This window comes from Phodopus roborovskii, unplaced genomic scaffold (assembly GCF_943737965.1).
Source record: "Phodopus roborovskii unplaced genomic scaffold, PHOROB, whole genome shotgun sequence".
NCBI lineage: Eukaryota > Metazoa > Chordata > Mammalia > Rodentia > Cricetidae > Phodopus > Phodopus roborovskii.
The window spans coordinates 16,592,409-16,607,339 of NW_026126515.1; positions in this window are offsets into that span (position 1 = coordinate 16,592,409).

Below are 14,931 nucleotides of genomic sequence, written 5' to 3' on the forward strand. Positions count from 1 at the left end.
ATCACCTGAAGATCACACATGTATTGAACACTCATTTGGGCCAGGTAAGTAGAGAATCCTGGAAAATAATAGTCCTGTCCAAACAGATCTAAACTGACTCATGTTTGGAGCCCAGAGGCCATTTTTCTTTGAACTATCTAATTAAAATGAGGATATTTTACTCTTCTGGCTAAACTACCCTCCACTGAAACAATTAGCAGTATAAAATCTACTGATCTGTATATAAATATCACCCAAGAAAAAGTGTGGGTACAAATAATTGGTTTTTGACTCCAAGCTTTACCCTGTAGCACCCAGGATATGCCAGGATCAATTAATACATTTTTAAGACATTGTATCTCCATTTACAGTATTTCCCAATAGTCATATATTCTAGATCTGGAGTCTGTTCTTCATAAACTGGTATAAGCCAAGTTTGAGAATATTTCACAGTGTGATAGAAACACCCATTTGTTGTATTATTGATTTTGATATTGATAGAAGACACAACCTAAAAATCCCCAGCAGCTTAGGCCATCATTATTGAAAATCAATGAATCAGGACTGATATTGATATGAGTTGTCTAAAACTAACAGTTTATTCATTCCTAACACTAGGATAAATTTTTACCTTAAACATATTAAACTTTAAAAATTAGTTGAGTCAGGGTGGGGGGAGGACTGAAGAAATAGCTTAGCAATTAAGAGTACTAGTTGTTCTTCAAAAAGACCCACGTTAGAGTCACAGCATCCACATAGCAGTTCACATCTCTCTGTAACTCTAGACCAAGGGTATCTGATGGCTTCTTCTAGTACCCAAGAGTACCAGGAATTCACAGGATGCACAGACATACATGAGGGCAAAACAACCATACGTATGAGAATAATTAGCTAAATAGACCCGATATAGTTCATAAGGAGTACTATATTAAACACTGCTAACTATCATATTTAGCTTACATGAAAGTATAGGTAGGCCAATAATAATTGATAATGCATAGACAGAGAGTAGATAGTAAATAGATAGATAGATAGTAGATAATTGTGTAGGAAGGTTCTAAAATGTTTAATATCACATTTGATAATTACTCTGAAGAGACTAACAATTACTCTGCCCATTAAACAGTAATATAAAATGTGAGTAAATTTCATAGTTAAACACAATTCCCATAATAAACAATTTTCTCAAAGCTAGACCACACATTCTATTTTGAGTGACAATATAGTATGTCCTATGAGTATTTCTGTGAATTTCCTTTGCTGCTTCTCCTTTCCTCCATCACTGTTTTCTCATTCTACCCACTTGCCTTGTCTGTTGCCCTTTACATATTGCATACAATTTACAGAGGTGCAACTTAGTTTAATTTAGAAATTAAACAGGATATAAAGGTGTTGATAAAAAATTAATGACTGAGAAACTTGCTGTGCTGGAGGACACTGCCTGGTAAGGTGACCTCAGCCAGGTGACTGAGGTAACATTGTCAGTGACAAATTATATGGATACCATGTTCCCTTGATAGGATGTGATGAAATGGTACTTTACTACATGGTGTTCTCAAATCCCATTACCTCATTGTAAACATGAAAGAAAACATCAAACAAATTCTAACAAAAGGGAATTCTACAAAATAGCTGACCAAGAAGTACCCTTTCAAGCTGCCAGATATTAAGAACCTAAAACACAGAAAATGCCAAAGGGTCTCTAATAATCAGAAATAGCCTAGAAAGACCAGGTAACTGAAGGCAATGGGAAACCCTTAGTAGCTATTACTGAATGGAACAAAAACATAGGCAAAAACTAGAAGAATTTGATCAAGATATAAATTTCAGTTAATAATAGTCAATGTTTCTTCATTGATTGCAACAAGCTTTTGTCATTTAAGGCAATAATAATGCAGAAATTGTAGAGTGTCTAGGAACTCTCTTCATAACATTCATGGTGTTATAGAAGCATCTATAAGACCAAACAATGAAGTCTGATATTACTGATACAGGATGACCAATTGATATCCTGTATGTGGTGTGGTTTTGAACATACACAAGAATATGTTTCTTGTGTCCTTATGAGACTAGTACAAGTATATATTTTCTGACAAGTTACATGACTAAGCTAATTTAAAAATATTGCTTTAGAGACTAAACTGAAAAAAATAAAAGAGTAGTGTTCTGATGGTTCATGCAGTTCAAATGTTTATGGTGTGGAATTCCTCCCTAAGTGCAATAGACAACTCTAGAGACTAAAAGAGCAACCAATAAATGCTATTCTGTCCATTCCCTCTGCAACCAATTTCCTAACAAATCAAAAGTGCAAAACCCCAGTGTGGAAAGGATGCTATGGTCCAAAAGATAAAAAGATAAACTTCAACACTATCTGAGTGCACTCTAAGCATGGGGAATCTGCTCACTATAATTGTCATCCAATCATAAGTCCTTCCCTCAGATATTTTTGATAGCTTTTAGACACACAGACCTTGAGAATGTAGCTCATAAAATTTTCTCAAAGGCAGACAAAAATCAGCCTTCTGATTTTTGCACTATTTGTCTAACTTTTTCAGTCTTCATATTTCTATACCATTTATCAACTGAAGAATAAGACTTCTCATGTATGCCATATTATCAAACATTTTGATTTTCTCTTGATAGAAAACAGACATAATAGTAGCAAAAGAGTAGACAGGTCTGGTTTGCTACTAGTCCATTCAGGAACTTGAGATTAGTTAGCTTTTCTGGGTAGAGCTGCAGTATTCACGTCCTGTTCCAAATGGAAGAGTGGATGAAGACAATGTAAGAGGCACAATGGGTGCCTCTTCTACTTTATAAAGAAAGTTTTGTGAAGACAATTGACCTTGGCTGAAGAAAGACCACCCCTCCTCTGGAATGCTGTATGTTTGGAAATAGACATCTTTTCTCTAAAAGGAATGAAGAAAATTTATATTGGGATACCTCTCAGACTCTCTCACATAATTATAATCTTTTTCTTAGCACTTAGAACACACTCTTTAGGTATTACAAAGTTGAGAGGATTTAAGTTCTGTTCACAGCTCCCCTATATACGAAATATATGACTTCAGTTAGAATACATAACTTCTTGGAGACTGTGCAGTCTCTACTGTAAAATAAAACTAATACTTTATTATCTGTCATCTTTAAATAAATAAATGTATGAGAAAGGGACCCTAGAATTGACAGTAGTCATGACTTTACAAATATAGAATATTACCACAATAACCTTTTTCATTGCTCTGATTTCATCTATGTTCAGAATACCCCTGCCTTCCTTCAACAGGAACATACTTATTTATGAATGATACAGTTTTATAAATGCACATTTCCTTGATTCTAAAATATAATCATATCAGTAAAAATATGTAAAAGTGACTCAGTAGGAAGCAATAGTAACATTTAATAGCCATATTATTCACAGAATCCATTCTAACTTAAGAAACTACAACAGAATTAAATGAGTCAGCACTTTAAAAAGTAAAATATAAGCTCAAACTAGTAAAACAGAATTGATTACAAACATCCAAATGAGAGGAGATTCATAGTAGTCCATTAAAGATCAGTAGTTTTACAATTAGACATTTAAATTTCAGTTCCTATGAGATGAATAATCTACGAAAGCATGGGCAATTTTGTTGATAATCTCATACTACATTTTTGCAAGTATGTACACATGTGAATGTGGGGAGGGGGTTTAGGGGTGCATGAGCTTATGTATGCACTTGCAGGGACCAGAAGTCAATATTGAGTATCTTCCACTATCATTCTCCATCTCATTTTTCTGAGACAGGGTGTTGTACTGAACCTGGAGTTCATCATTGTAGCTAGCCAGGTTTGCTTGCAAGTCCAGGCTGGAATTGCAAGTATGCATTACTGTGACTGGCTTTTTACGTAAGTATTGCAAATCTGGATCCCCACACTTGTCCAACACTTACACCTCTGAGAAAACTCCTCAATGGCAACTTTCTCATGGGGAACCTTACAGATGTAAAATGAGGTAATTTAGGTGGCAAAGCTGGAGAATACATCCCAGAAGTCAATGTCAAATTGAAACACTTGAATCTTCATCAGTTAAACAAACCCTTTTCACTGGCAGCAATTCAGAGATTAACATATGATGAGTTTGCCAAAAATTGAAACCACCAAGGTATAGAGCTAGGGCCAATAAAGATGCAAAACTCAGATAGAGCATCATAAATTTGTAAGAGATGCATAGATAGCCCACTCATTCCCAAATAAAATTATGGCCATTGCTAAAGCCAACAATTCTGACCTGAATAATATTTGGCAGCATCAAGACCCCAGTGAAATTAAAATTGGAGAACATCTCTAATTTGGTTATTTTTTTATTTTTTAATCTATTGTTTTCTGAATTAAGCTTTAGCTAACTTGCCAGTATCCCAACCTCCAACATCCCAACCACTACAGTTTACTGCTGGATCAATTTCTTCTTATATGGTTGATGGCAGTTATGATTTAGACCAATACAAATACATATAGAACTGTGAGTAATAGTGTAAGCATGTAATTGGCCCAGAAACCAATTTGGGCCAAAGAGGTCAGATCCATTAGTGGTTATTTGATAGATGTGGCCACATAATAACATGCAAAGTGAACAACAAAAACAGTTTAAAAAGCTACTGTAACAAGACCATGAAAATGTCAGGGCAGTGTATGACCAGATATAATCACTGGCCTGAGTCAGTCTGGATAAAATGACAAAATCTAGAAGGACAGAGGAAGAAGAAAGACATTCATGTTCCCTGTCTCTGTTGCATATTAGTCACACACATCTGTTTAGTTATCAAGATAATATTGTTCCAAGAGCATTTTGTCTCCAGGAAGGGTAGATGTGCCAAACCTTTCACATTGCAACACACCATTAACATCTACAAGTTCAAGTTACAAACTTAAGTAAGGTATCATGTTTTAGATACATTTATGATTTTATGTTGTGTTACATTAATAGCTGTCTTTGGATAACTGCAGAAGCAGACCTGATATGCCTGACTACACTCTTCAGCGTTCCCCTTTCTTTTCATTCCCTTTTTTCTCTATTATATGGCATTTTCCATTATCACACACACACACACACACACACACACATATATATATATATATATATATATATATATATGAGTCAGACTTGAAAATAGAAAGGATATTAATAATATTGCTTACAGTTGCCCAATGTGAGGTGGGATTCAGGCCTAATTCACACTGATTCCATAACTCAAGCTCATTACTGGTCAGGATATGATAAAATGCATTTTCTGAATATAGCCAGAGTTCACTTACTAAAGAGGCACTGGAAGTTCCTGTTTTGTTTTGTTTTGGTTTTTTTGTTTTTTGTTTTTTTTGTTTTGTTTTGTTTTTTTGTTTTTTTGTTTTTTTGTTTTTTTTTTGTTTTGTTTTGTTTTTTTTTTACGGAAATGTTTAAAAATTCAATACTATCATTTGCTCTCTCCTCCTTAAGGATGAGTCAGAGTTCTTACTGGTCACACATACACAAAAAGTGACTGACATTGACATAAAGCATTTACTCTGTTTCAACATGATAACCTTGACGATCTTGAAATATGTAGGTCTAGTTTTCAAATTCTGTACTCAGCTTATTTTTATGATTTTTCAAGGTTCCCCATCTTTTGAGCAATCACAATTTTCTCCCTCATGGCAGCATGTCTATTAGTTCTTATTTCCTTTGTATTTAAAAGCACTTCTATATGTATGATCTCCTCCAAAGCACACTGACATTGGTTGACAGAGTTCATGTTCTTTTCATTGATTGTTTTCTCCCATTGTTGAATTCATTTTAATTCATTTACAAGTTCAAGGTCTGATTTGAGGGTCTGAGATACAGAGAGCCATAAAAGCCTGAAAATATCTTTCTTTTTATAATCACCCTGGATAAAACTTTTTAATTAAACAAAAACCTAAATGTTAATAATTTCTAAACAACCTCATTCAATAAAGGAAAAGTAATAGGCAATACTCTTTCTCTTTGCCAACAATCAGGTGAAATAATCTGACAGGCTTGTTTTTGTTTGTATGTTTGTTTGTTTGTTTGTTTGTGGAGGAGCATGTGTCCCAACAGAAACAATTACTTTGGATTAGCAAGATGGTGGATGCTTATCATCCCAACATCTCCAACATCAAAAAACTCAGGGAGAAAGTTTCCCAGATCCCAGCCTGAGCTACACAGTGTGACTTTGTCTCAAATTTAAATAAATAAATAAATAAATAAATAAATAAATAAATAAATAAATAAAAATAATGGTAATTTCAAAATGCTTATTTTGCTCTTGTATTCTTTGCTCTAACTTCAAAAGAGCAGCCTTCTTCATCAAGCCTAATGACCACATTAGCAAGATCATCCAGGAATATTCTACAAGGTTACCACCAGCTCTGGTGGCTTCAACAGGACAAGGCTGGCATTAGAGATTACAGCACAGATGGCTCCACCGTGGGAGTAGTACTAGACCAGCTGTCACAGGAGGATGGCCTTTTTGCCATAGGTAGGTTGATTGCAAGGTGTGTATTCTTGTCTCTAGGCTTCTAGACACGGACTCCTGTGAGAGGATGTGGGACTGAAATGTAGACTCTGGAGAGGACAGAGATTTTGTACAGAGTCTTCAGTGGCATTAGGTTGCTGCTTTCTTTCCTAAGTGTTCTTCAGCAAATGCTTTTAGCTTGTTTGCACTTATTGAACTTACCGATGATGATTCAGGCTGAGCATCAAATTTGGGTCTGCTCTTATCTTTCGTAATTTCCTCTTGTCCAACTCCTTAATGGACCAGGTACAAATATGTAAATACTATGCTTTGTTTTGGTAATTAATTTCTTTTAGGTAAGGACTGAGTGATAAGAATGCTACCTCTACTTTATGAATAATTCATTTCTGTAGATGATCTTTATTCACTTGGAACTCATAGGAAGGTATCAATTTTTAAATATACATATCTATGCCTGAATCTTAGTTCTGCCATGTGTGCTAAGTGACTAGGCGATTTGTCTAATCTTTCAGAGTCTCCCTGTCTCTATCTAAAAGATGATTTTAATGATGTTTGTCTCACACACTCATAGCCAGGTGATTAAATAAATATATACAAGTGAATATCTATGAAGGCTACATGCTGGTACATCTTATTTTATTTCCTTTTTTTAAGCTAAATCACAGTATTTTGATTTCTAGTAGTTTGTTTAAAAAATATGTTGGCAATAAACATAAATAACCCAGGAAATTAAATGCATACAAAATAAATGCGTAATAACTAACATTTTGTGTTTAAAATATGGTGGTGAAGATATAAATCAACTTAGTGATTAAATAAATGGATAAAACAGACAAATAAATTTGTAAATAGGCAGAGAGGACCACAGGAGCATATAAAAAATGTTTGTAAAATGTAAATAGGCAGGGAGAACCAACACAGCATGCAAGCATGCTCTCAAGATGTTAGGTGACCAGCAGGCTTTATGCGCCCAACCCAGTGATGCATGCTTTTATGCCCAGTGTTTTCTCTGAGCCTATAGGTATCCGAAGATTTCATTCACTCCATTTCACAGTTGGAAAAACTTCAAGATGTAGCATTACTCCATCAGTTCCACGGGTAGTGAGTTTCAGATTAAAGGGAACATCTACAGTGAAGTCCATGAAGCTTAAGCATGCCCAGTCTCACAAGACCAATTAAACACTGGCAAGAGACCCCAGCAACAGGTTCCCACAGAGACTTTTGTAATATGAAAAAACAAGGCATCAGCTTTATCAATGAAATACCCTCATTTGTTTATGACCAAACACCTGCTCCATGAGACTTCGCTCAGCTACCCTAAATATCAACATTTTATGCTTTTTTCTTGTTTCCTGCTTGTGATCTAACATACTAAACATGCATATGTATTAATTTACATTGTTCACCATTAAATTCTTCATTTTCATTAAAGTATATACATGAAAGAAGCTCTTTTTTTGTTTGTTTGTTTTTTTTCCTGACTCTTATATGCCACTTACTGCAGTGTGCAGGACATTATAGCAACTCAATAAAAAGTTGTGGAATAAATGATGAATAGACTGGCTTCCTCAGTCACTGGACTGGACTCTCTGCTCTTTAACTCGGAGAGTGTAATCCTGCCTCTCTCATGGAGAGATGCCTCCTGCCATTGTAAACAACTCTTCTTCCAGGTGCCCATGAACCAAAATCCCACTTAAAGAACTTTAAGTTGGCTCTTAGATAATGATAAATGGATTGCCATTTCATTGGTGTCCAAGAGTTATGAGACAACACTAGAGACCTGGCAGGTACAAAGCAACAAAGTCCAATGAAAAGACAAGCATGCTGCTGGAGAAGAGGCTGAGAGTGGAAACGGAAACATCAGAAGAGCACAGTTTCCATGTCCAGGCATGGTTCCCAGGCCCATGAAAATCAGAGTTTGCATAAGAGATTTGGTTGAAGACAATAACTTTGACATGTGTTTCCCTTCATTCTCCACGAAGAACAGCTACTTTAACATAAAAGATCCTTCTTTTTTTCTTGCCCAGCTCTAATTTATCAGGGAACACCCATCTCACAACATCAAAGCATAAGACAACCACATTGTAGAGATCAGTCAATTTATATTCTGACCCTCATTTAGTGTGGACACTTGGGAGACGAGTGTTATATTTACATCTCAAAATCCATGCAAGAAAACATGATGGTAGCATATTTTTACAGATTGATAGTGAGAGTTAATTAACTATGCTCTGAAATTCCGATGAGCTAAAAACTCCATTAAAGAATTTTTACCCAACACACGGAACCATAAATCTATACTACTAGCAACAGCTATTGCTAATGCTTAAGTGATTTTTTTTACTGTACTGCATACATATTGGTGATATGATGATGTCTCATTAATAATCTGCTATATTGAAAACAAAGGTCTATTGCTGCTGAAATCTGAATACAACTTGCACACAGATCCAACCTGTGAATCCACTTTCCACACTCACATTATTTCTTCACAAAATATTAGACCTTTAAGGTTTAACTTCCCTACTTAATAGATGTCTTTAAGAATAACTGAAGTGTAAACATGAAGTAAATTTCATTTTCTAACATTTCTAACTAACTTAGGCAAAAACAAGCTTTGAAGTTCCCCTAGCACTGGCCACCTGAATAACTTTTCCCAGCTTTGCCCAAGGGTAGGCTCTGGCAAAAGGAGTAGACAAAATCCAATAAAAGGGAAACATATTGCTCAGCCTATGTTACATGATTGAAGAAAAGAAACCACCATAGGTTCAATTACTTCCTATCCTACTTGACCAGGGAAGGTAGATCATAGAGCTGGGAGTGGTATTTGAAGAAATACTCATGGAGCCACAATGCAGTATGGGACATTAATTCCCAATGAGTCACCTTCAATCCACTGAAAATAAGAGATGTGAAGGACATGGGAAAATAGCTTCCATTCTTTCCTCTCCCCTATGGACTGTGTAACATTTGTCTGAATAGCCAGTCTGGTGGAAACCAAACAATTGTGCCTACCCTAACTCCAAGGCTGTCATCTTCCCTGTTGACCTGAATTGGCAGCTGCCTGGTAACCCTTCATTTTGAATTGCTTGTGTGATGGTTAATCTTGCTTGCCAACTTGCTAGGGTTTAGAGTCACCATGGAAACAAATCTCTGGCCATGCCTGAGAGGAGTATTAGGCTATGTGAAGTATGAAAAATCACCTTAAGTGTGAACTGTGGTCCATATCTGAATGGAAAGATAACTTGAGTTGTACCCACGCATTCATCATTTCCTGCTTCCTGACTGAGGCTATAATGTGACCGGCCTCTTTTTCCTTAGCCACCAAGACTTCCTTTGAATTATAAATCAAAGTAAAACACTTTTTCCTTAACTTGCTTCTGTGGGATATTTTATCACAAGAAAAGTTACTACTTGCTATCTTTTTTTTTCTCTCTCTCTCTTCTTAATCTCAGTCCTCAAGTCCCCAGGTTTCCATTTCATCATAAATCATCGTTCCAATATACTTGTCCCAGGCTCTACGTGTAGAGAATTTTTCAGTTTTAAGGAATGTTATAAACTGAAAATGTGTATTGCCTAAGACACATATCTTGAGATATGAAGCTCCAGGGTGGTAGGATTAGAGGATGAGGCATTTTGGAGATAATGAGGTCACAAGGACAGACTGCTTATAAGTGATAATTTTGTATTAAAAGGGGTGACATTTTCATTATATCAAAAAGATAGCTACAGAATTTGTGGTACCTTTGCTGTAAAGATTTTAGAATTCCCAACTACATGAAATAAATATATTTTATTCATAAACTACCTGATTTGTAGTATTTTATTTTTAAAAATACCTAAATAAAGCAAGTTAGAAACATTTTTAAAAGAGAAAACATTTATGTCCTTAAGATATTTCAGTAAGCATGCTATTAAGCTAATAGGGTAACATGGATACCCTCCATCTAGACCACAAGTAAGGCTCACCAATAAAGACTATATATAAAAATAATAGCTACCAAGTCGACCAAAAGAAAAGAAGAAATTTTGCCTAAAGTTAATGACAATGTAACACATGGCTATAAATGGAGTTTTAATTGGTTTAAATAATAAAAACCCAGAGTCAAATATGGAGGAAAATGCAAATATCAGAGAGAAGGAACAAGCCACCTCATTAGCTTCCCAAAGGAAAAGAGCAAATTCCTGTTTCTTCCAGCTTATAGCTTCTCTCTGACCAGCCATTTCACTTCCTGTCTCTGTCCAGCCATCTTATTTCCTGTTTCTGCTCAGCCACCTCACATCCTGTCTGTCTGTACAGACCTCTGGACCTCTATGGTTTGGTGTGGGAAACTCCATCCTCTGATCTTTACACAGCCTTATTTATACAAGCAAGATACTACCACACATGGGATATATTAAGAAACCATATTAATGCAAAATATGTTTGGACAGAGTATATTGTTAGAAATTTATGTCAGTTATAAAAAATATAATTTGGAATGGATTGGTTCCACTAACCTGCCTATTCAGTTGTTTCTTAGCCAGAAGAGTCAAAACAGGTAGTCAATCTTACAGTATCAATCTGAGGTCCTCAGAATGAAAGGCCTATGTAGATCAGGCCCTAAATACGTACATTCCTAATAGACACAAATCTCAAAGTAATTTCCTGAGCTATATTTGAAACTAGATTTCTTGATTCTGTTAGTGGCAAGTTATTTGAAAATAGGAGAAGCATTTAATTTCCTGGCTTCATTTAGACCATTGAAGGCTGTTTTCTTCATTAGATCTCTTTGTGGATATACATTTTTAGAACTTCTAATATTTGTGTAGGAATATGCATAGGGAATCTCATTGAAAATTATAGTAAGATGCAAGGCTTGTTCTGATTCCTCATAAGCCACATATCACCCCACACCTGAGTGATGGTGACTATTCAAATGAGTGGGAAAGAGCAGAGTGCTGGCAACCATAACCATCCAAAGTGAGACAATATGTATTATCTCTAATCTAGTTTCAGCCTCCAAATGGATAAGCTTTTGCGGAGGGGGGCAGATGGAAATTAAGTTACTGAAGGCTCAGAACATAGAAGCTACACAAAAGCACCCTTCCAGTGAATGAGTTCTGTGTCAAAAATGCTATCTCAAGGCTTGACAAAAATGTTCTGTTTCAAAAGGTTGCTATTCTCTCTGTTCTCCACAGGGCCACCCTTTGTTACCAAGAAAGCTGCAAATCAAGTTAGGTCAAGCCATAAAATATCACTCTATGTTTAAATATCTGTGAATATTTATTTGGATTTTATTTTGCCACCATATACCTGTTCTGATTTCTAAAGTAATAAAACAACAAATTAATTCTTCTTCATTACACAGACATGGGAAAGATATCCCCAGCCCTAGGAGTTTTCCAATAAAGGTAACAAACATGAAACTGACCAAGACTAGGGCCAGCAGACATCTTTCTACCTTTCTGGGGCATTTGACTCCTAAACCTTCTGTGGCAAAGAGAACATAGTGCAGACAGACTCTGAGGTTGCCATGTTTGAGATGTATGATGTGTTTCCTGATATCCACTATATTGCTTTTTAGAGAATTGCTGAATGTTTTCCATTGCCTGGTATGATTTGACAATTCTCTAAACTTCCAATAGTCTATCAACAAATCACATGATGCTGGAGCTATAATTATTACTTATAACCAAGAACCTTAATCAAAATGCCCTTTTGAGGATTCAACGATAATAGCACTTGCTGCTGTTAGTTTGTTTCCCTGCATCTAGAGTTCAGTTCCCAGCATCAGGAAGCTCACAGCCATTGGTATCTCCAGCTCCAGGGTGTCTGACTTCTTTTTCTGGCCTCTGTGTGTATCTACAATCATACACACACACACTTCAGTAAAAACAAATCTTTAAAAACGGTGTTTAGCATAAAAAGCTTATGTCAAAAGATAGACTGAAGTTCCCAGCTATATAAGAGAGCAAACTATACATAGCTTGTAACACTTGCTTCATCTGTGAAACAGGAGCTGTTACTTTCTCTCAATTATGCTATGGATGACATCAAAGAGAAGAGACAATAAAATTGCATATGCATTCTTTACCTTGTCATCTCTTTAGAGAACTATGACATAATATGAGAGCTCTCTGCAGAGCAACTTTCATACTGGTATTTCCGAACTAAGCGATTGTTACAGCAATGGATGAAAAGCCTGATAGATTGTTCAGAGCCAGCAGACAAAAAACAGCCAGTGAAATTTGAATATCAGATAAATAACAAAAGTTTTTAGTCACAGTATGCCCCAGATATTTGAGAGAAAACATTGAGGCTAAAACATGTGGATCTGAAACAAAATTTAATTGAGCATTCTGTAACCTTGTTTTCTAAATTTGTCTATTTTAATTTGAGATTGTATGAGTTCAAGAGTTCAAAAAAACTATAGCTAAATTAGGGAAAAAAATAAATCAGTTTATAAAATCCTCGAATAATCAGAAGAGGTTTCCATCTTTAATTAAAATGGAGAAAGCTATAGTATATCAACTGTGAAGGCCATTCCATGCACTTCTATGGGTTATAGACACAGGGGAAAAGATCATGATCAATGAGATAATAAAGTAACATGGATTAGAGGCAAGAATAGAGACAACTGAGTGAAAAAACAAATAATTAAATTAGTGTTCATAAATATTGTACAAAAATGATATTATTTCATAGTTCCAGTTTTTTTTCAGACCATACATTTTGATCATTTTCTCCTCCTTTAATTCTTCCCAGATCATCATCACCTCAATATACACCCAACTTTATGTTCTTTTCTGTCTTTTCCTCTTTCACTGACTCTTTCAAATCATACACATACACATACACACAAACACACACATACAAATAAATAGATAAATATATAAATAAATATTAAAAAAAACAAAAGACAATGTGAAAAGTCAAAACAAAACAAAACGGTCCACAAAAACAAACAAACAAACAAACAAAAACAACAAAGAACAATCAAACAAGTAAAGAAAAATTATGTGGAGTTTCTCTTGTATTGGACAACTACCCCTAAGAATGAGGTCTCTCTAGAGGGTAACACTCTATTGGAGAAAACATATTTTCCTTTTCTAGTGGCTATCAATTATCAATTGCAGGTTGCTTCATGGTGGAGTATGACCCTGTGTCCACTTCCCCCTTTCAGTGTTAGGAACCATCGGAACCTGTGCAGGTTTTGGCCCAGCTGAACCAGGCTCTTTGAGTGCATGTGCACATCAGTCCTGTTGTGTCTGGAAGATGGTATTTCCTTCCAGTCATCTATCACTTCTTGCTACCATAATCTTTCTGCTTCCTCTTCTGTGTAGATCCCTGATTCTTTAAGAGAGGGGTTTGATATGAAACTCATGCACAACATTGTTAAAGTTGTCAAGAAACTGAAACTAGATAGGTCAATGGCCTAGGGGAAAACCCATCTTCCTCAAACCCCTCTCTACTTATACAGCAATCAACAACATGCTTAGACAAAGCTGTAAACTCCTAATGGGAAAATATCTTTACAAATTATATATCTAAAAGAGGATTAGTATATAAAATATATAAAGTTTAACAAAATCCTGAAATCAAGAAAACTAAACTGAGAATTCTCAAAAGGTAAAACACAGAGAGCTGAAATATACCTTTAAAAAATGTTTCAATATTCTCTTTCATCAAGGAAATGTAAATTAAAGTACTTTGAGATTTCTTCTAATATCAGCCAAAATGGCTAAGATCAATAAAACAAATGACAGTTACATGCTAGCAAAATTCTGAGAACATGTATTCACGGCTGGTGGGACTACAAACTTGTACAGACACTATTGGAATCCTCGGGAAGCTGGGAATCAATAGACCTCAATTTACAGTTATACACATCTAGGTCATATCCACAAAGACTCTACATCCTACTACAGAAATACTTATTCATTTGTGTTAATTACTACTCTATTCATTATAGTCAGAAATGTAAACAGTCTAAATGTCTATCAACTGATGAACTGATAATGAAAATGTGGTACATTTTCACAATTGAATAAAAATCATCTGTTAAGACAAATTAAATCTACAAGTAAATGGGCAACAGAGCTAGGAAAAAAAAATCATCCTGAGGTGAGGTAACCAAAGACCCCAAAATGCAAATACTGTATGTATTCTCTTACATAAGCATTGTAGCTATAAAATTCCAATCTCTGCTACAATCTGAATCACCACAGTTCCTAGAACAGAATCAGAGAAATGACAAGTGTCTCACAAGGAGGGGAAATTAGACTACAGTGTTACAGAGAGACAAAGGGGAAACAAGAGGTGAAAGGATTAAATAGGGAGGTAGATGTGGAAGAAGGGTAAAATCACTATTCTTAAATGTAGTGATGTTAGATTAAATATTTCATGTATTTTAATATGGATGAGTGAATTAGAAATCTAAAATGATAAACACTG